At 47.2% G+C, this 21,820-nt stretch overlaps 1 protein-coding gene across 3 annotated transcripts in view; it reads right to left on the reverse strand.

Annotated features, from left to right (window-relative positions):
• The window catches only part of RASIP1 (Ras interacting protein 1), a 1,394,348-nt gene that overhangs the window by 1,371,911 nt on the left and 617 nt on the right, over positions 1–21,820 (reverse strand). The gene's annotated exons all lie outside the window — the stretch shown is intronic.

The following is a 21,820-nucleotide window of genomic DNA, read 5'->3' on the forward strand; positions in this document are numbered from 1 at the left end:
GAGACCAATTGGTCCATAGTTTTTACACACCAATACCAAAGAAAAGTATGTGGTTAGATAGAAGAGAAATGGGCACCTTCAGATGTGGGGACTGCTCCTTTTGCAGATATATTGGTGTACGCAGACAATTCAGTAGCGCCTCTACTGGAAAAATTTATGAAAACAGACATTTTGCTAATTGCAAAACAGTGGGTGTAATATACTTATTCAAGTGCTCCTGTCCCTTGAACTATGTCTGGAAAACTAAAAGAGAGCTCAAAAGATGTATTGGAGACTAGGGTTGAGCGACTTTTACTTTTTCAGGATCGAGTCGGGTTTTGCGAAACCCGACTTTGTCAAAAGTCGGGTCGGGTGAAATCGTCCGATTATTTCGAAAAGTCGGGGATCCGACCAAAACACGAAATCCAATGTAAGTCAATGGAGAATCAAAGTCGGCAGTGAGTGGAGGACAGGAAAACACCAACAGAGCCCATTTTAATGCCAAAAACATCAATTCTTGTTACTTAAGCTTGTCAATCTTAATTTACCTTATAATAATAGTTAGCCATTGAAAATTTGGGGGTCATTTGGCAACAGTTGTGGGGGGAGTAGGGCTGGCTCAAGTTTTTCGTGGGCCCAGGAAACGCGGACTACGTCACGGCGGTGGAGCAGGGAGAGGTAAGTATTTCAACTTTGCAAGTGCTGTGATCCTGAGCAAGCAGGGGGGGCACACTTGTTCGCATTGCCACTGGCACAGGGCCCCTCAAAGTACGGCATTGTGATTGATGGCGGGGGCGCCTCCCACCGGCAGAGACACTTTTGCGTACTCTGAGGGGCCCTGTGCCAGTGACGTCGCCAATGAGTATGCCCCCACCACCTGTTGAAGGAACCTGCACTTTCATCTGCACTTTCCTCTTTGTCCCCATGTAAGGTGGTATAGTATGCAGGAAGGGGAACCTGAGTTTCAGCAGGGTCAGATTCAGGCTGTGTAGAGTGCAAGGGGAATGTAGTGGTCTGTGTCAATGTACCAGCAGACTCATCTAGCAGTGGCTGGGCAATTGGCAGGAATGAGGAGGAAACACAGATATAGGCCCAAAATAAAAAAGTAGGCTAAAAGCTGTTAAAAATTGGTAACAGGAGTAAACAGGCGGCATTGGTTTGTTCAGTGGAGGAGAACAACAATCAGCGGCAGACACCGTTAGTAGGCCCAACCAAACAAGTAGGCCAAATGCAGTTTCATATTCTAAATATAGGCCGAAAGCCTGAAGATTGAAGCTCAGCTTTGTGTAGTAGAGGAAAACAGGAGGCAGCAGCAGACAACGTTACTAGGCCCAAACCAAGAACTAGGCCAAATGTAGTTTCGTATTGTTGTTACAGGCCGAAAGCCTGAAGCTTCAAGCTCAGCTTTGTTTAGTAGAGGAAAACAAGAGGCGGCAGCAGACAATGTTACTAGGCCCAACCCAACAAGTAGGCCAAATGCAGTTTAATATAAAAAATAAACCAGGAGAACACCAAGGAGCGGCAGAAACCATTAGTAGGCCCCAACCCAACAAGTAGGCCAAATGCAGTTTAATATTTGAAAAGGGACAACAGTTGAAGTTCAGCTTTGTTCAGTGAAGGAAAAAAAAGAAGCAGCGGCAGACACCGTTATTATGCCCAAATAATAAAGACAGTGGTAGTAGGCGCAAAGTATTAAATGGAGGCCAGGGCCCCTGTATATTTTAACTATCATCTATCATTTAAAATAATTCATATTGGCAGTGCCATTTAAGGTTTTAACTGCACAGACTACACAGTGGTGGAGATGGGAGAGGTAGTATTGCAAGTGGTAGAGCACTGTTCAAGCTGGGGGGGAACACTCTCTTGTGGGCGGCGGTACTGGCACAGGGCCCCTCATATTACGACGGTGTAATATGAGTTGTGGTTCAGTGTCTCCCCCCAAAAAATGAGGAAGTCTGGTGGAAGAGATCTTGGGCGGGGGTTGCCAGCTGGTACTGATGGTGCTGGTGATGCTGCATCTCGTGGTAGTGGCAAAAGCACAGTAGCACCTAAGGCTGGAGGTGTTCAGCCTGCGTCATCGTCTGGCTACACAAGGCCTCGAAGGCTCCCTTACCTGGTAGTAGGAAAACAGCTTTTAAAGCCGGAGAAGCATGAAAAAGTGTTGTCTTTCCTTGCTGACTCACCCTCTAGCTCTTTCGTCTCCTCTTCCCAAAGTTCTAAATGTAAGAGCAGCCAGTCGTCAGTGGATGCTCCCGGTCAGGAAAAAGACATTTCCTTGTGTCCTTCTCCCAAACCAAAAGTGAAGGATGCATCAGGCGACACTACAGGTTACTCCATGGAGCTCTTTACACATACCGTGCCTGGGTTAGAAAGGGAAATTGTACACTGCCAATTACAAGAAGAATCGGACATGGAGTGCACTGATGCACAGCCACAGCTAGATTGTGATGCTGTTCCATTGACTCTGATCACAACATTGCCCTCGCAGTTTACTGAGCCAGAATGTGACCCTGATGAGACTATGGTGCCCTGTCCCGAATGCTATAGCACCTTACACGGTGACACTGAGGTAGGTGCACATGACATTGAGGAGGAGGTGATAAATGACCCAGTTGTTGACCCAGATTGGCAGCCATTGGGGGAAGAGGGTGCCGCTGCCACTAGCTCAGAAGCGGAGGAGGATGATCCGCAGCAGCCATCTACATTGCAACAGCTGTCATCTAGCAGGCCCGTATCAGGCCAAAAATGTTTGCGAAAAACAAAAACAGTTTTAGGAGAGCGTGGCCATTCGGTGAAAGTAGCACAGTGCACAATGCCTGAAAAGGTTTTCGATAGTAGGAAGAGTGTAGTGTAGCAATTTTTTAACCAAGATCAGAATGATCAGTCAAAAGTTATCTGTAAGAAATGCTCAAAGACCTTTAGCAGAGAGAATAATCTTCAAAATTTAACTACAAGTGCATGCTTAGACATTTAACCAGCATGCACTTGCAAGCCTGGACTAACTACCAAATGTCCCGTACCATTGGTGCACCTGCTCGGAATGAAGGTAGTCAGCAATGCTACATTGTTTCCCTCACTGTAAGCCCACCAGTTAGGACACCACCAGCAGCAAATGTGGAGGTATCGTCGTAAGGCCAAAGCAGTCAGGGAATCACAAGGTTATTGGTAGGAAAGACTGTAGGTAGGCCAACAACAAGAATACCATAACAAACTCTCTCTCAATCCGCCATGTCCACCACCACCACAGCTAGTTCCACCATATGCAGCTCTCCAGTCCAGCTCACCCTACAAGAGACTCTCATTAGGAAAAGAAAGTACTCATCCTCTCATCTGCGTACACAGGATTTGAACGCCCACATTGCTATACTAATCTCATTACAGATGATGCCCTACTGTTTGGTTGAAAGCGAAGCTTTCAAAGACCTGATGGCCCACGCAGTACCACGCTATGACCTACCCAGTCGCCACTTCTTTGCGAGAAAAGCCATCCCATCCCTCCACCAGCATGTCAAAGACCGCATTGTCCATGCCTTGAGGCAATCAGTCAGTGGAAAGGTGCACCTCACAACAGATGCATGGACCAGTAGGCATGGCCAGGGACGTTACGTGTCCATCATGGCGCACTGGGTTAATGTGTAGGATGCAGGGTCCACAGGGGGCAGCCATAGTGGGACAGTTCAGCCTATCCCACAGTCTAAGGAAACAGTTGGCATAAGGCATTCGCCACTCCTCCTCCTCATCCTCCAGAAGCGAAAGCTCGTGCACAGTGCGCAGTCGCCCTACCACTCCATCCGCAGCCAGTGTTGCACACGGGGTGTCCCATTATCGAACAGCTAGTGGTAAGTGTCAGCAGGCTGTGTTTCAAATTAAGTGTTTGGGCGACAACAGACACACCGCGGAAGTACTGGTGGAGCACTTGCAGCAACAAACTCAGTCATGGCTGGGCAGTGTACATCTTGAGGCAGGCAAGGTATTCAGTGATAACGGAAGGAATTTTATGGCTGCCATAGCCCTTTCAGAACTGAAACACATACCTTGCCTGGCTCACACCTTTAACCTGGTGGTGCAGGGCTTCCTCAAAAATTATCCAAAGTTACCAGCCCTGCTCCTGAAGGTGCGAAGACTTTGCTCGCACATCCGCCGGATGCCCATACACTCCAGCCGTATGCTGAACCATCAGCGATCACTGAATCTTTCCCAGCACCGCCTAATAATCGACGTTGCAACAAGGTGGAACTTCACACTGCAATTCATTCAGAAACTGTGCGAACAGAGGCGTGCTGTAATTAATTTGTGGGAGGATACACGGGCAGGCACTTGGATGGCAGACATGGAGTTGTCTGGTGTGCAGTGGTCGACGCCATCATAAGCATTAACATCCCACTTATGCGTCTGCTGATGCAAAGTTTGACGCACATTAAGGAGCAGGCATCTGCAGCCAAGGAGGAGGGAAGCCTTGATGACAGTCAGCCATTGTCTGCTCAGGGAACTGTCCAGGATGAATTGGCAGACGAAGAGGATGAATATGTATGTGAGGAGGATGATTCTCAGGTGGCAATAGAAACTGGTGGCATTGCAAGGTCTGGTACTGGTTTATTGCGGGACACTTGTGATGTTGATTTGCAAGAAAGTGGTCCTCAACCCAGCAGAAACAGTTAATTGACACCTGGAACATTGGCCCACATGGCTGAGTATGCCTTGCGTATCCTAAAAAGGGACCCCTGCATTGTTAAAATGATGACTGATGACGACAACTGGTTGGCCTGCCTCCTGGATACAAGATATAAAGGAAAACTGCAAAATATCATGCCACATGAGAACCTAGGTCAAATATTGGCTACCAAACAAGCAACTCTTGTAGACCGTTTGGTTCAGGCATTCCCAGCACACAGCGGCGGTGAAGGTTCTCACACGAGCTGCAGGGGGCAACATGGCAGAGGTGCTAGAGGTGCAGAAATCCGAAGTGGCGTTGGACAGAGGGGTTTTATGACAAGGTTGTGGAATGATTTCGCAATGACCGCTGACACGACAGGGACAGCTGCATCGATTCAAAGTGACAGGAGACAGCATTTGTCCAGTATGGTTACAAACTACTTTTCCGCCCTTATCGATGTTCTCCCTCACAGGTCATTCCCCTTTGATTACTGGGCATCTAAACTAGACACCTGGCCTGAATTGCCAGAATATGGATTACAGGACCTCGATTGCCCTGCTGTCAGTGAGCTTTCAGAAAGAGTGTTCAGTGCTGCTGGTTCAATACTGACGTCTGGCTACCAAAAATGTTGATTAGCTAACCTTCATTTAAATTAACCAATCATGTATTTCACATTCTTTTGCCCCACCTTCCCCTGCTGACACATAGCTTGCCTGAAAGATGACTTGCTTTTGGGGGGAGACACAGAACCCCAACGCTGGCCCTGTGGTATAACACAACACTATGAACGTGGCAGAAAGTGGCTGCCTTATATACAATGCACTAGCAGTACAGCTGAATATACACTGTGTGAGAATTTGAATCTCCATATTTTGGGGGGAGACACTGAACACTAACTCTGGCCCTGTGGTATAACACAACACTATGAACGTGGCAGAAAGTGGCTGCCTGATATACGACGCACTAGCAGTACAGCTGACTATACACTGTGTGAGAATTTGAATCTCCATTTTTTGGGGGGAGACACTGAACACTAACTCTGGCCCTGTGGTATAACACAACACTATGAACGTGGCAGAAAGTGGCTGGAATTATTATAAAGAAAAAAAAAAGGTACTGCAATAACACGCTCTCTAGTCCCTACAATGATCTCAGGACAAGTATGGCAGCAATACAGAGTAAGTACTAAGTTAGGGACAATTGAGAGTTAAAATGTGGGTTAGAATAGCAGCCAGAAAAAGGCAGCACGAAGTATCCCGGGCACGTTTGCCCTGGGCAGAGATACAGCAGCAGCTAGGGCATTGGCAGACCCCAGGACGGGATATAATCTGTTGCCCGGGACTTAAGGACCGCAACATGGGCCCCAGGACTTGGAAATGGCCCGCTGAAGGGACTTCAAGCGTCCAGATTCCAGTGTATGGACTGCTGCTTCTACCGGCCACCGTGGCTGTTGTGGATATGGCCACGGACAATGCTAGGGAAAGGGCAGGAAGCCAGTGTTGTACTTAATTTCATCTCTGTTATTAAATTTTATTTGCTGTTGGACTGCAAATTGTGTCTGAGGATTGTGTCCGTCCGGACTATCTCTGTGCAAGGTGCCGGGTTGTCTACTGACTGTGGATTAGTTGACTCGGCTGGGACTATGACCCCATGCCACCTTGTTACACTTGGCGTAGTCGGCATGATGGACCCCCGCAACTCTACAACCCTGAGAGTAATGGAAGAAGTGCCCAAGATTTGTGATTTTGAACTTGGGACTTGAGTTTTGTTGTCCGCCGTGATAGCATTGCAGATGGTGGCTGACAGAGACTTTTTGAAGTTGATCGCTGCAAAAGAGATAAGGATGGTGGATGTTGTTGATTTGAAAATGGTGCCGACTGCTACCGAAGAGATGGCAGCTATTGGCACGAAAATGGGAGAAGTTGCCACCTTTCGTGGGTGTCAGGGAGAGGATTTGGCCATGGTGGAAAAAGGGCAGCCCAAAATGGGTGCAGGTGAGGACACAATTCCCACCCATACAGCAGAACTCAAGGAAATGGGTGGAATAGCCAAGTGTGGTCCCACCCACGAAGAGGTGGAACCCAAAGAAACCAGACAGCGCACTTGTGAGAGGGACGTCATTGCCTGCTGACATGGAGAGAATTAGCATGTTGTTTCGCAGAGGCATCGGCTGCCAGGACTGGAGGTAGTCCAATGCCTGGGTGGAGATGGCATAAGCTTCAAAACCTTGTGGTCGGAGGACCTGGAGGAGCAGCCTTTCTTCCGGTGGACGCATCAGTCACTGGTGGAGACTGATGCAAGCGAGGAGTATGATGAGTTGGTGATGCCCCGGCTGGAACCTGGAGGAAACCAGAAGACCCAGGAGGCAACTTTGAGGGGGATTATTGCGGTCACAATCAATGGCACCGGCGGCTGTGCCAGAGGACTGCCACTGCATGCAGCGGTGAGTATGGAGTCCCCACCGTCCCGCTAGTTCTTTTCTGCCCCTTTACCCCCTGTGGCCCCATTATCATCAACAGAGGTGTCCCAGCTTCCTACTCCACCATTGTCCCCATTAGAGATGGCCCCTGCATCCTCGCTGGCCACACCTGTTCCGGTCGACACCAGCGGCCAGAGTGTGGGACAGCCTCAGATGTCCACGGCTGCAGAAGCTCACTGGATCCACAGAGTGATATAGGAGAAGATTTGGAGGGAGCGCCGTATCACCAAGGGTTGCAGCACCCCAGTGGAGGAACTGCAGCAGGCCGGATGACCCGCGGTGTGGTCCAGTATCTTACCTGGAGCAGGGGCTATGAATTTCTGCAGGAGCTGGAGGCCAGAGCCAAAGTATATGTCAATGCTGGCTCCCTCACATTCCATGGTCCTCTCCAGGAGGGGGACCACATGGCCTTCATCAAAGAACAAGGACCCTGGTGGGCCCTACACGGTGGCTGTGAGAATGGCCTCTGGATGGGAAACAAATCCACCGCGAGAGGCTCAGCATGTGGAACAGCCAGTTGCCAAGGCTGCAGTTGCTACAAATGTCCCGAGAGAGCGGTGCCTCAGAGCAGAGAGGCGGCCGCCAATGTATCAGCAGAGTCGGAAGCTCTGGGGGCTGCGGGACCACTGCTGGGGTGAGTGCGGAGCCAGAGAAACAGTGGGGACTACTCCTCCTGCAGCGGGTTCTCAACCAACATCTATGTAGTCATATAGGGCCTGAATGTGGCCCATTACACAAACCAGCAGCCGTGTGTGGATTAGAGTGGCCAACTTTGATTTAATTTGGTGCCAGTTGCACCAAGAAAAAAAAATATCAGGGACTGTTCTGCATCTCTGAAGGGGCAAGGAACTCAGTATGGCGTCTGACGTGGCCACCAGACAGTGGCGTATCTAGGGGGGCAGCCGGGGCATGTGCCCTGGGTGCAGCCAGCAGGGGGGCGCAGTCGGGCCACCTAATGTGGCGGTCCGCAGTGTGTTCCCTGGCGGCTGCATTCTGCCACCCCCATTCTGGGAGTCAGCTGTTCTCTATGCTGACTGTCAAGCTGACAGCCGGCACAGAGAAGCTGCAGAGCGCCAGCTCCCAACATGTGTGGAGATAGAGGGGGGCCCTGCAGGGTGGCTGCGGCAGGCAGGGAGAGATCCCTGCAGCTCCGCTACCTACAAGACAAAATAGCAGCAGAGCTGCAGCGATCTATCTTCCTGCCCGCACTTCCTCTCACACAGACACGCCGCTGGATGACGTCATCATTCAGCAGCTGGCTATGTCAGAGGAAGGCGATGGAGATGCTGCGGCAGAGCGCGAGGAGAGGTGAGAGGAGTGTGTTTGTGTGTGTGTGTGTGGTGTGCTGCAGGGAAATGTGCAGAAAAGTGTATGTGTGTAGGGGAGGAAAGGGCAATGATGGGGATGGTGGGTGAGGAGAGGACAATGATGGGGCTGATGTGGAGAGGGCAATGATGGGGATGGTGGAGGAGGAGAGGGCAATGATGGGGCTGATGGGAGAGAGCAATAATGGGGATGGTGGAGGAGGAGAGGGCAATGATGGGGCTGACGGGGAGAGAGCAATGGTGGGGACGGAGATGGCAATGATGGGGCTGATGGGGAGCGTGCAATGATGGGGACAGTGGAGGAGAAGAGGGCAATGATGGGGCTGATGGGGAGAGAGCAATGGGGGGGAGGAGAAGACAATGATGGGGATGGTGGAGGAGGAGAGGGCAATGATGGGGCTGATGGGGAGTCAGCAATGATGTGGATGGTGGGGTAGGAGAGGGCAATGATGGGGCTGACGGGGAGAGAGCAATGATGGGGATGGTAGTGGAGGAGAGGGCAATGATGGGGCTGACGAGGAAAGAGCAATGATGGGGATGGTGGGGAGGAGAGGGCAATGATGGGGCTGACAGGGAGAGAGTAATGATGGGGATGGTGGGGGAGGAGGAAATGATGCAAGTGGTGTAATGGGCAATGATGGGCGTGATGGAGAAGGCAATGATGGAGGTGGTGAAGAGAGCAATGATGGGGTGGGGTAGAGGATAATAATATGTGTATTGACAATTTGAGTGGGGATAGGGGAATTTATTATGTGTGGGGAGAATTTGGGGATGGGGCAATTTTTTATTCAGGAGCACTTTAATGACACTTGTATCTTTAAGGGCATCATGTGGAGATTTTCTGCAAAAGAGCAGAGAAGATGGAAGTCTGCAGTGACGAGCTGAGGATGAGAAAACGCATCATGGGATCTGGACAAGATGAAGAAAAGAAAGATAACGACTTCAGAGACGACATCATCTATAAGGTACCTGGATGTAAATGTTATTTGTGATACTGACTAACTCTCATGTTTTTATTTATGTTAGGAGCATTAAAGGGGATGTCCAGGTTTGTATTGAGTCTGCAGTCATTCTTTGTGACTGCAGACATCTGAGTTCTCACAGTGCGCACTGCACCCTGTCAGGATTCTCTCATGCTGGTGATTTACATACATGCGGTCACCTGCTGACTAGACATGTGTGGCCTCACTCAATGAAAATGAACTGAGCGAGGCCGGGCACGTCTAGTCGGAATGTGGTCAGAAGTATACAAATCACATGCCTGTGCTGACATGACTGTCCACCGGCGAGGGAGAAACCTAAAAGTGTGCAGTGCATTCATTGTGAGTAGGGTTGAGCGACTTTCATTTTTTTAAGATCGAGTCGGGTTTTGTGAAACCCGACTTTGTCCAGAGTCGAGTCGAGTGCAGTCGGCCGATTATCGCTAACCAAGTCGGGGATCGACCGAAACACGAAACCCAATGCAAGTCAATGGGGAAGCATAGTCGGCAGTGGCCCATGGGCCCCTCAAAGTACGGCGGTGTGTTTGCATGGCGGGGGCGCCTCCCACCAGCAGTGACACTTTTGCATACTCTGAGGGGCCCTGTGCCAGTGACGTCGCCAACGAGTATGCCCCCCCACCTGATGAAGGAACCTGCACTTTCATCTGCACCTTCCTCTTTGTCCCTGTGTAAGGTGGTATAACATGCGGGAAGGGGAACCTTACTTTCAGCAGGGTCAGATTCCGGCTGTGTAGAGTACAAGGGGAATGTAGTGGTCTAGGTCAATGTACCAGCAGACTCATCTAGCAGTGGCTGGGCAATGGGCAGGATGAGGAGGAAACAGATATAGGGCCAAAGAATAAAGTAGGCTAAATGCAGTTCAAAATTGGTAACAGGACTAAACAGGCGGCATTGCTTTGTTCAGTGGAGTAGCAAACCCAAGAGCAGCAGACACTGTTTCAAGGGCCTAACCACACTAGTAGGCCAAATGCAGTTTGATATCTGATAGTATAGGCCGAAAGCCAGAATGTGGAAGCTCAGCTTTGTTCAGTTGAGGACAACACCAGGGAGGGGCAGACACCGTTAGTAGGCCGGAACAGCCAATTTTTTAAAAAACAGCAGTTAATAAGAGCCAGAAGGTAGAAGCTCAGCTTTATTCAGTTGAGGACAACACCAGGCAGGGGCAGACACCTTTAGTAGGCCGGAACAGCCAATTTTTTAAAAAAACAGCAGTTAATAAGAGCCAGAAGGTAGAAGCGCAGCTTTATTCAGTTGAGGACAACACCAGGCAGGGGCAGACACCTTTAGTAGGCCGGAACAGCCAATTTCATTTTTAAAAATCGTAATTCGGTACAGAAGGTTGAAGCACAGCTTTATTCAGTTGAGGACAACACCAGGCAGGGGCAGACACCTTTAGTAGGCCGGAACAGCCAATTTCATTTTTAAAAATCGTAATTTGGAACAGAAGGTTGAAGCACAGCTTTATTCAGTGGCAGCTTCTTGGCAATAATATAAAGAAGACGCGACAGGACAACACTCGGTGGATGCAAAATCTGTGTTTTCAATGGAAAAAAACCTTTCAGTTAACTACTTGCAGGAGAAAGTTTTTGTAGCTGGTGGCCAATTTTTGTACTGTACCAGTTTTTTGTTGTATGTTTGGAACAGAAGGTTGAAGCACAGCTTTATTCAGTTGAGGACAACACCAGGCAGGGGCAGACACCTTTAGTAGGCCGGAACAGCCAATTTCATTTTTAAAAATCGTAATTTGGAACAGAAGGTTGAAGCACAGCTTTATTCAGTTGAGGACAACACCAGGCAGGGGCAGACACCTTTAGTAGGCCGGAACAGCCAATTTCATTTTTAAAAATCGTAATTTGGAACAGAAGGTTGAAGCACAGCTTTATTCAGTTGCAGCTTCTTGGCAATAATATAAAGAAGACGCGACAGGACAACACTCGGTGGATGCCATATCTGTGTTTTCAATGGAAAAAAACCTTTCAGTTAACTACTTGCAGGAGAAAGTTTTTGTAGCTGGTGGCCAATTTTTGTACTGTACCAGTTTTTTGTTGTATGTTTGGAACAGAAGGTTGAAGCACAGCTTTATTCAGTTGAGGACAACACTAGGCAGGGGCAGACACTTTTAGTAGGCCGGAACAGCCAATTTCATTTTTAAAAATCGTAATTTGGAACAGAAGGTTGAAGCACAGCTTTATTCAGTTGAGGACAACACCAGGCAGGGGCAGACACCTTTAGTAGGCCGGAACAGCCAATTTCATTTTTAAAAATCGTAATTTGGAACAGAAGGTTGAAGCACAGCTTTATTCAGTTGAGGACAACACCAGGCAGGGGCAGACACCTTTAGTAGGCCGGAACAGCCAATTTCATTTTTAAAAATCGTAATTTGGAACAGAAGGTTGAAGCACAGCTTTATTCAGTTGCAGCTTCTTGGCAATAATATAAAGAAGACGCGACAGGACAACACTCGGTGGATGCCATATCTGTGTTTTCAATGGAAAAAAACCTTTCAGTTAACTACTTGCAGGAGAAAGTTTTTGTAGCTGGTGGCCAATTTTTGTACTGTACCAGTTTTTTGTTGTATGTGTTTTTGTTTTTAATCTTAAAATGTCTGCTCATGGCAGTTTTACATCGGTTACATGGATACACAGGCAGCATTGTTGTCAGTGGAGGAGTATTTATAGTAGGGACCGCAGACAGGCTATCAAAGGCCTAAAATAACAAACAATAGGCTCATGGCAATTTTACATCGGTTACATGGATACACAGGCAGCATTGTTGTCAGTGGAGGAGTTTTTATAGTAGGGACCGCAGACAGGCTATCAAAGGCCTAAAATAACAAACAATAGGCTCATGGCAGTTTTACATCGGTTACATGGATACACAGGCAGGCAGCATTGTGGTCAGTGGAGGAGTATTGCAAGGAGTGTCTGTCCCAGTACTCCCAAAATATAAATAGATGTTAATGTCTCGCAAAACAACCCAAAAAAAAAAAAAGGTGGCATACTTAGGTACAGGGGTGGGCTCATCTGCTGAGTTTCTGACATAGTAATTTGGCAGTAACTATTTAATGGTGCCAATATAGGACACAGACACAGACTACTTTAAGTTGCATCATAGATGTCTACAAATTTGTATTGTCAGTGCCAGACATTGAATGATGTCAGCGAATAGACTAAACATTGGTGGAGCTGTGCGACATAATTTTGCACGTGGTAGAGCACAGTTTGAGCTGGGGGAGGGGGGAACTCTCTTGTGGCCGGCGGGACCGCCCCAGGGCCCCTCATGTTACAACGGTGTGTCTGACGTTGGGTGCGCACCACCACCACCAGAGACACTACATTGTACTATGAGGGACCCAGTGGCAGTGCCGTCGACCAAAAGCGGGCACATCCACCTCTTCAGACAAACAGCAGTCTCACGGGTGCTTGCGCCAAGTCGCGATACCATGGCCCCGTGTGGGGAGTTTGGCTATTTAGGGAGGTGTAAACATGTCGTATGCTGGACAATCAGCTGCAGCAAATTATACATTAGAAAAGTAATTCACAGTAGTCCACAGGCAAGAGCTTTTCATAGGAAAGCTAGGTGTCGGCCGGGCAAGGTGGGGCAAAAGATTTCGAAATCCAGTTGTGGTTCATTTTAATGAATGTTAGATCGTCAACATTTTGGGTAGCCAGACGAGTCCTTTTTTCGGTTAATATTGAACCTGCAGCACTGAATACTCTTTCTGATAGGACACTTGCTGCCGGGCAAGCAAGCTCCTGCAATGCATATTCTGCCAATTTTGGCCAGGTGTCTAATTTTGATGCCCAGTAATCAAATGGGAATGACGGTTGAGGGAGAACATCGATAAGGGATGAAAAATAGTTAGTAACCATACTGGACAAATGTTGTCTCCTGTCACTTTCAATTGATGCAGCAGTACCTGGCCTGTCTGCGGTCATAGCAAAATCACTCCACAACCTGGTCAGAAAACCCCTCTGTCCAACGCCACTTCTGATGTGTGCACCCCTAACACTCCTAGTCTGCTGCCCCCTGGAGCTCGTGTGAGAACGATCACGTGCGCTGTGTGCTGGGAATGCCTGAAGCAAACGGTCAACAAGAGTTGATTGTTTGGTTGCTAATATTAGTTCCAAGTTCTCATGTGGCATAATATTTTGCAATTTGCCTTTATAGCGTGGATCAAGGAGGCAGGCCAACCAGTAATCGTCATCGTTCATCATTTTCGTAATGCGTGTGTCCCTTTTTAGGATACGTAAGGCATAATCCGCCATGTGGGCCAAAGTTCCAGTTGTCAAATCTCCGGTTGTGATTGGTTGAGGGGCAGTTTCAGGCAAATCTACGTCACTTGTGTCCCTCAAAAAACCAGAACCCGGCCTTGCCACGCAAACAATTTCAAGTGCCCCCGGGAAAGCTTCCGCATTAAAAATATACTCATCCCCATCATCCTCCTCGTCCTCCACCTCCTCTTCGCCCGCTACCTTGTCCTGTACACTGCCCTGACCAGACAATGGCTGACTGTCATCAAGGCTTTCCTCTTCCTCTGGTGCAGACGCCTGATCCTTTATGTGCATCAAACTTTGCATCAGCAGACGCATTAGGGGGATGCACATGCTTATTACGGCGTTGTCTGCACTAACCAGCCGTGTGAATTCCTCAAAACACTGAAGGACTTGACACATGTCTTGTATCTTGGACCACTGCACACCTGACAACTCCATGTCTGCCATCCTACTGCCTGCCCGTGTATGTGTATCCTCCCACAAAAACATAACAGCCCGCCTCTGTTGGCACAGTCTCTGAAGCATGTGCAGTGTTGAGTTCCACCTTGTTGCAACGTCTATGATTAGGCGATGCTGGGGAAGGTTCAAAGACCGCTGATAGGTCTGCATACGGCTGGCGTGTACAGGCGAACGTCGGATATGTGAGCAAAGTCCACGCACTTTGAGGAGCAGGTCGGAGAACCCAGGATAAGTTTTCAATAAGCACTGCACCACCAGGTAAAGGTGTGAGCCAGGCAAGGAATGTGTTTCAGTTGGGAAAGGGAGATGGCAGCCATGAAATTCCTTCCGTTATCACTCACTACCTTGCCTGCCTCAAGATCTACTGTGCCCAGCCACGACTGCGTTTCTTGTTGCAAGAACTCGGACAGAACTTCCGCGGTGTGTCTGTTGTCGCCCAAACACTTCATAGCCAATACAGCCTGCTGACGCTTGCCAGTAGCTGGCCCATAATGGGACAACTGGTGTGCAACAGTGTCATCTGCCGATGGAGTGGTTGGCCGACTGCGGTCTGTGGAAGAGCTGTAGCTTCTGCAGGAGGACGAGGAGGAGGAGGAGGGGGTGCGAACGCCTACAGCCAACTGTTTCCTAGACCGTGGGCTAGGCACAACTGTCCCGAAATTGATGTCCCCTGTGGACCCTGCATCCACCACATTCACCCAGTGTGCCGTGATGGACACATAACATCCCTGGCCATGCCTACTGGTCCATGCATCTGTAGTCAGGTGCACCTTTGTACTCACAGATTGCCTGAGTGCATGGACGATGCGCTGTTTAACATGCTGGTGCAGGGCTGGGATGGCTTTTCTGGAAAAAAAGTGTCGACTGGGTAGCTCGTATCGTTGTTCAGCGTACTCCATCAGGGCTTTGAAAGCTTCGCTTTCAACTAACCGGTAGGGCATCATCTCTAACAAGATTAGTCTAGCTATGTGGGCGTTAAAACCCTGTGTACGCTGATGCGAGGATAAGTACTTCCTTTTTCTAACCAGAGTCTCATGTAGTGTGAGCTGAACTGGAGAGATGGAGATCTTGGAACTTGCGGGTGTGCCGGTGGACATGGCAGACTGAGAGACGGTTGGAGACGGAATTGTTTCCGCCGGTGCCCTAGATGCAATATTTCCTCCTACAAAACTGGTGATTCCCTGACCCTGACTGCTTTTGGCTGTCAAAGAAACCTGCACAGATACTGCCGGTGGTGCGGAAAATGGTGGCCTTACAGTGACGGAAGGGATGTTGCGTTGCTGACTAGCTTCATTGGCCGAGGGTGCTACAACCTTAAGGGACGTTTGGTAGTTAACCACCATGCATTTTCAAGCCTGGACTAAGCGTCTATGCATGCAACTAGTATTGAGACTTTTCAGATTCTGACCTCTGCTTAAGCTAGTTGAACATTTTTGACAGATGACTTTGCGCTGATCAATTGGATGTTGTTTAAAAAAATGCCAGACTGCACTCTTCCTAGCATCGGATCCCTTTTCAGGGATTGCAGACTGAGCTTTAACCGGATGGCCACGCTGTCCTCCAACAGGTTTTGGCTTTGACACGCATTTTGGGCCAGATAGGGGCCCGGCAGATGGAACCTGTTGCGATGTTGATGCCTGCTGCGGCCCCTCCTCCACCTCCGCTTCTGAACTACTGCCGCCTGCACCCTGTTCCCCCAATGGCTGCCAATCGGGGTCAACAACCGGGTCATCTATTACCTCCTCTTCGAGCTCGTGTGCAACTTCATCTGTGTCACTGTGTCGGTCGGTGGTATAGCGTTCGTGGCGGGGCAACATAGTCTCATCAGGGTCTGATTGTGGATCAGTACCCTGAGAGGGCAATGTGGTGGTCTGAGTCAAAGGAGCAGCATAGTACTCTGGCTGTGGCTGTGCATCAGTGCACTCCATGTCAGAATCTACTTGTAATGGGCATGGCCTGTTAAATGTTTCACTTTCTAAGCCAGAGACGGTATGTGTAAAGAGCTCCATGGAGTAACCCGTTGTGTCGCCTGCTGCATCCTTCTCTCTTGTTGTAGTTTTTGCTGAGGAGGACAAGGAAGCGACTTGTCCCTGACCGTGAACATCCACAAGCGACGCACTGCTTTTACATTTACCAGTTTCAGAAGAGGAGGCAAAAGAGCTAGAGGCTGAGTCTGCAATGTAAGCCAAAACTTGCTGTTGCTGCTCCGGCTTTAAAAGCGGTTTTCCTACTCCCAGAAAACAAAGCTTTCGAGGCCTTGTGTAGCCAGACGACGAAACTGGCTCCACAGCTCCAGACTTAGGTGGAATATTTTTATCCCCACGACCACCTGATGCTCCACTACCACTACCATCATTACCAGCTGACAATGAACGCCCACGGCCACGACCTCTTGCACCAGACTTCCTCATTGTTTTAAAAACTTAACCAAAGTAACTTTATTTGTTGCTGTCAAACAACTTACACGGTGAGCTATAACTTCAGTATGATTTCTATATCCCTTAACAGGTTGGTGAGACCACAAGGAAAATCAGGCACAATGTTACACACTCTGTTTTCTGTGGCACCAAATCACAGAGATGACACACACGCAGGACTGTCACTCAAGCACAAATGTCAATATTAATCTCCCACCTATTTTTTTTTTATTTTTTTTTTCTCAGGGAGACTTTAGAAACCAAATAAGATAAAATGTTTTTTTCAGGGACAATTTAGAAACCAAATAATAAAAAAAAAAAAAAAAAAGGCTTTCTATGGCCCACTGAATGAGAGATGGCACACACAGGAGTGGCACACAAGCCCTGACTGAGGCCAATATTTTTCTCCCACTGATTGATGTAGTGTTTTTTTGTTGAGGTAGATTTTAGAACCCAAATCAAGGAAAAAAATAAATAGGCTTTCTATGGCCCACAATTTGAGAGAGAGAGGTGGCACACCCAGGAGTCAAGACTGGCACACAAGCTGAAAGGGCAATATTAATCTCCCACTGTTTTTTTATTTATTTTTTTTTCTTCAGGGAGACTTTAGAAACCAAATAATAAAAAAAAAAAAAAAAAAAAAAAAAAGGCTTTCTATGGCCCACTGAATGAGAGATGGCACACACAGGAGTGGCACACAAGCCCTGACTGAGGCCAATATTTTTCTCCCACTGATTGATGTAGTGTTTTTTTGTTGAGGTAGATTTTCGAACCCAAATCAAGGAAAAAAATAAATAGGCTTTCTATGGCCCACTGAGTGAGAGATGGCACACACAGGAGTAGCACACAAGCCCTGACTGAGGCCAATATTTTTCTCCCACTGATTGATGTAGTTTTTTTTTTTTAAGGTAGATTTTCGAACCCAAATCAAGGAAAAAAATAAATAGGCTTTCTATGGCCCACTGAGTGAGAGATGGCACACACAGGAGTGGCACACAAGCCCTGACTGAGGCCAATATTTTTCTCCCACTGATTGATGTAGTGTTTTTTTGTTGAGGTAGATTTTAGAACCCAAATCAAGGAAAAAAATAAATAGGCTTTCTATGGCCCACAATTTGAGAGAGAGAGGTGGCACACCCAGGAGTCAAGACTGGCACACAAGCTGAAAGGGCAATATTAATCTCCCACTGTTTTTTTTTTTTTTTTTTTTTTTCAGGGAGACTTTAGAAACCAAATAATAAAAAAAAAAAAGGCTTTCTATGGCCCACTGAATGAGAGATGGCACACACAGGAGTGGCACACAAGCCATGACTGAGGCCAATATTTTTCTCCCACTGATTGATGTAGTGCTTTTTTGTTGAGGTAGATTTTCGAACCCAAATCAAGGAAAAAAATAAATAGGCTTTCTATGGCCCACTAAGTGAGAGATGGCACACACAGGAGTGGCACACAAGCCCTGACTGAGGCCAATATTTTTCTCCCACTGATTGATGTAGTGTTTTTTTTTAAGGTAGGTTTTCGAACCCAAATCAAGGAAAAAAATAAATAGGCTTTCTATGGCCCACTGAGTGAGAGATGGCACACACAGGAGTGGCACACAAGCCCTGACTGAGGCCAATATTTTTCTCCCACTGATTGATGTAGTGTTTTTTTGTTGAGGTAGATTTTAGAACCCAAATCAAGGAAAAAAATAAATAGGCTTTCTATGGCCCACAATTTGAGAGAGAGAGGTGGCACACCCAGGAGTCAAGACTGGCACACAAGCTGAAAGGGCAATATTACTCTCCCACTGTTTTTTTATTTATTTATTTTTTTTAAGGGAGACTTTAGAAACCAAATAATAATAATAAAAAAAAAAGGCTTTCTATGGCCCACTGAATGAGAGATGGCACACACAGGAGTGGCACACAAGCCCTGACTGAGGCCAATATTTTTCTCCCACTGATTGATGTAGTGTTTTTTTGTTGAGGTAGATTTTAGAACCCAAATCAAGGAAAAAAATAAATAGGCTTTCTATGGCCCACTTAGTGAGAGATGGCACACACAGGGATGGCACTCTAGCAGAAATGCAAATGTTGATCTCCCACAAAAAAAAAAAAAAAAAAACAGGGACTGTCCTACAATTACTATCTCCTTGCAGTAATCTCAGCCAGGTATGGCAGGCAGCAATAGGAGTGGACTAATGCACAAATTAAATAAAAAGTGTGGACAAACAAAAAAGATAGCTGTGCAGAAAGGAAGGAACAAGAGGATATGTGCTTTGAAAAAAGCAGTTGGTTTCCACAGTGGCGTACACACAGCAATACAGCTATCACGGAGCCTTCTAGGGCAGCCCAATGAGCTACAGCGCTGAGAGAATAAAAAAAAAAAATTTAGCTTCCACTGTCCCTGCACACCGAAGGTGGTGTTGGACAGTGGAAATCGCTACAGCACAAGCGGTTTGGTGGTTAGTGGACCCTGCCTAACGCTATCCCTGCTTCTGACGAAGCGGTAGCAACCTCTCCCTAAGCTCAGATCAGCAGCAGTGAGATGGCGGTCGGCGGGAACGCCCCTTTATAGCCCCTGTGACGCCGCAGACAGCAAGCCAATCACTGCAATGCCCTTCTCTAAGATGGTGGGGACCAGGACCTATGTCATCACGCTGCCCACACTCTGTGTTCACCTTCATTGGCTGAGAAATGGCGCTTTTCGTGTCATTGAAACGCGACTTTGGCGCGAAAGTCGCGTACCGCATGGCCGACAAGCACAGGGGTCGGATCGGGTTTCATGAGACGCCGACTTAGCCAAAAGTCGTCGACTTTTGAAAATGAACGACCCGTTTCGCTCAACCCTAGTTGTGAGAATTCAGAAGTTTGCGATGTCAGGATTCAGCTCTGCAGGTTCCAGTAGTCGTCACATGGACACTTCACTCATATGCGATTTTCATACTTATGGTCCTGTGACAACGAGCTTCTCTTCCTGCTTCTCTGTTTTTCACTGATCATTGAGAGCATTAAGGTACCTTCACATAACCGACTTTGCAACGATAACGATAGCGATCCGTGATGTTGCAGCGTCCTGGATAGCGATATCGTAGTGTTTGACACGCAGCAGCGATCTGGATCCTGCTGTGATATCGCTGGTCGTTGCTGAAAGTTCAGAACTTTATTTGGTCGTCAGATCGGCGTGTATCATCGTGTTTGACAACCAAAGCAACGATGCCAGCAATGTTTTACAATGGTAACCAGGGTAAGTATCGGGTTACTTAGTGCAGGGCCGCGCTTAGTAACACGATGTTTACCCTGGTTATCAATGTAAAAGTAAAAAAAACAAACAGTACATACTCACCTTCTGCTGTCTGTCACATGTCCCTTGCCGTCTGCTTCCCGCACTGACTGTGAGTGCCGGCAGTACAGAGCACAGCGGTGACGTCACCGCTGTGCTGTGCTTTTACTTTACGGCCGGCAATCACAGTCAGTGCGGGAAGCAGATGGCAAGGGACGTGTGACAGACAGCAGAAGGTGAGTATGTACTGTTTGTTTTTTTTACTTTTACAATGGTAACCAGGGTAAACATCGGGTTACTAAGCGCGGCCCTGCCAAAGTAAAGGTGGCTACTTTGAAGAACCTAGAATATAAGACATAATTTCAGTTGTTTCACACTTTTTTTTGTTACGTATATAATTCCACATTTGTTAATTCATAGTTTTGATGCCTTCAGTGTGAATGTTAAATTTTCATAGTCATGAAAATACAGAAAAATCTTTAAATGAGAAGGTGTGTCCAAATATTTGGTCTGTACTGTTCTTACAATTACCATGTACTACCAATGTATTGCCTGGCACTGTGTTTATATTGTGTAATGTGGGGAGTTCCCCTTTAAGTGTCTCTGCTTTGCAGTAATTTAGGGACAGTTGAGAGTTAAACTGTAGGCTGGACTAGCAGCCAGAAAAAGGCAGCAGGAAGCTGCTGCTGTGAAGAGGTGCAGTGGCAGCCAGGGCATAGCCAGACACCAGGAAGGGATAGAACCTGTTGGCCCGGACTGAAGGGCAGTGACATGGGCATTGTGAGACCCCAGGACAGGATATAATCTGTTGCCTGGGACTTAAGGACCACAACATGGGTCCCTGGACTTGATAAGAACCTCGCTGAAGGGACTTCAGGCATCCAGATTCCGGCGTATGGACTACTGCTTCTAGCGGCCACCGTGGCTGTTGTGGGTATGGTCACGGACATTGCTAGGGAAAGGGCAGGAAGCCAGCGTTGTACTTAATTTCATCTCTGTATTAAATTTCATTCCCTGTTGGACTGCAAGTTGTGTCTGAAGATTGACAAGGTGATTTTCTGTATTTGTTTTTTCATTTTGACTCTCATAGTTGTGGTCTACCTATGATGTCAATTACAGGCCTCTCTCACCTTTTTTAGTGGGAGAACTTGGTGGCTGAGCAAATACTTTTATTCCCCACTGTAACTTTAGGCCTTTTGGAAATTATTTCATGTTCAACTTGCTTAACTGTTCACAATAACAGTAATTTTGACCAGGGATGCCCAAACATTCACAAGCCACTGTATTCTATATTCCTGAATGCACATGAAAGTGTGACTTGTTCAATCTGTAAAACTGACACTGCTTCCACTGTGCTACTGCTGAAACCAGTCATGTGTTGTTCATTTGTATAATCAGGGTGCTCCAACAGTGTAATAGTTGCTATGATGCACATCTCAATATATAGTACACAGATAAAAACCTAATTGACTTCAGGGAAAAACGAACATCTGCAGTCAAAAGTAAATTAAATAAATTATCTAAATATATAGAATTTGTACTGAGGATGTAGCTTCAGAAACAAGATGGCAGAAAATACAAAGTGTAAATTCAAATGTATATCCTTTAGAAAAAAGTTCATAAACTGCAACTCCCTCCATTGCCTGACAGATACTGTTGAAAGATATCACGTAACATTTTAACATGGCACCTGATTAACAAGCATAGAAGAAAACACCATAGCATTCACTATTCTAGAGCTACGCATTATTAAATAATGTTCTTTCTCTCTGCAAACCACTGTATACTGACATTAAACTCTAAAAACCATCATGCAGCCAGACAGCTGAACAATTGATGCACTTAAAACAAGTCGGTGGCTATATTGCGTCTGTACCTACTTTAGATAAAAGGGAAAGATGAAGTGACTATGAATTTTAGAGAAATCCCACCTATGATGATTGTACAAGGATACAAATATGAAAT

The sequence above is a fragment of the Ranitomeya variabilis genome, chromosome 4, assembly GCF_051348905.1.
Source record: "Ranitomeya variabilis isolate aRanVar5 chromosome 4, aRanVar5.hap1, whole genome shotgun sequence".
In the NCBI taxonomy this organism is placed as follows: Eukaryota; Metazoa; Chordata; class Amphibia; order Anura; family Dendrobatidae; genus Ranitomeya; species Ranitomeya variabilis.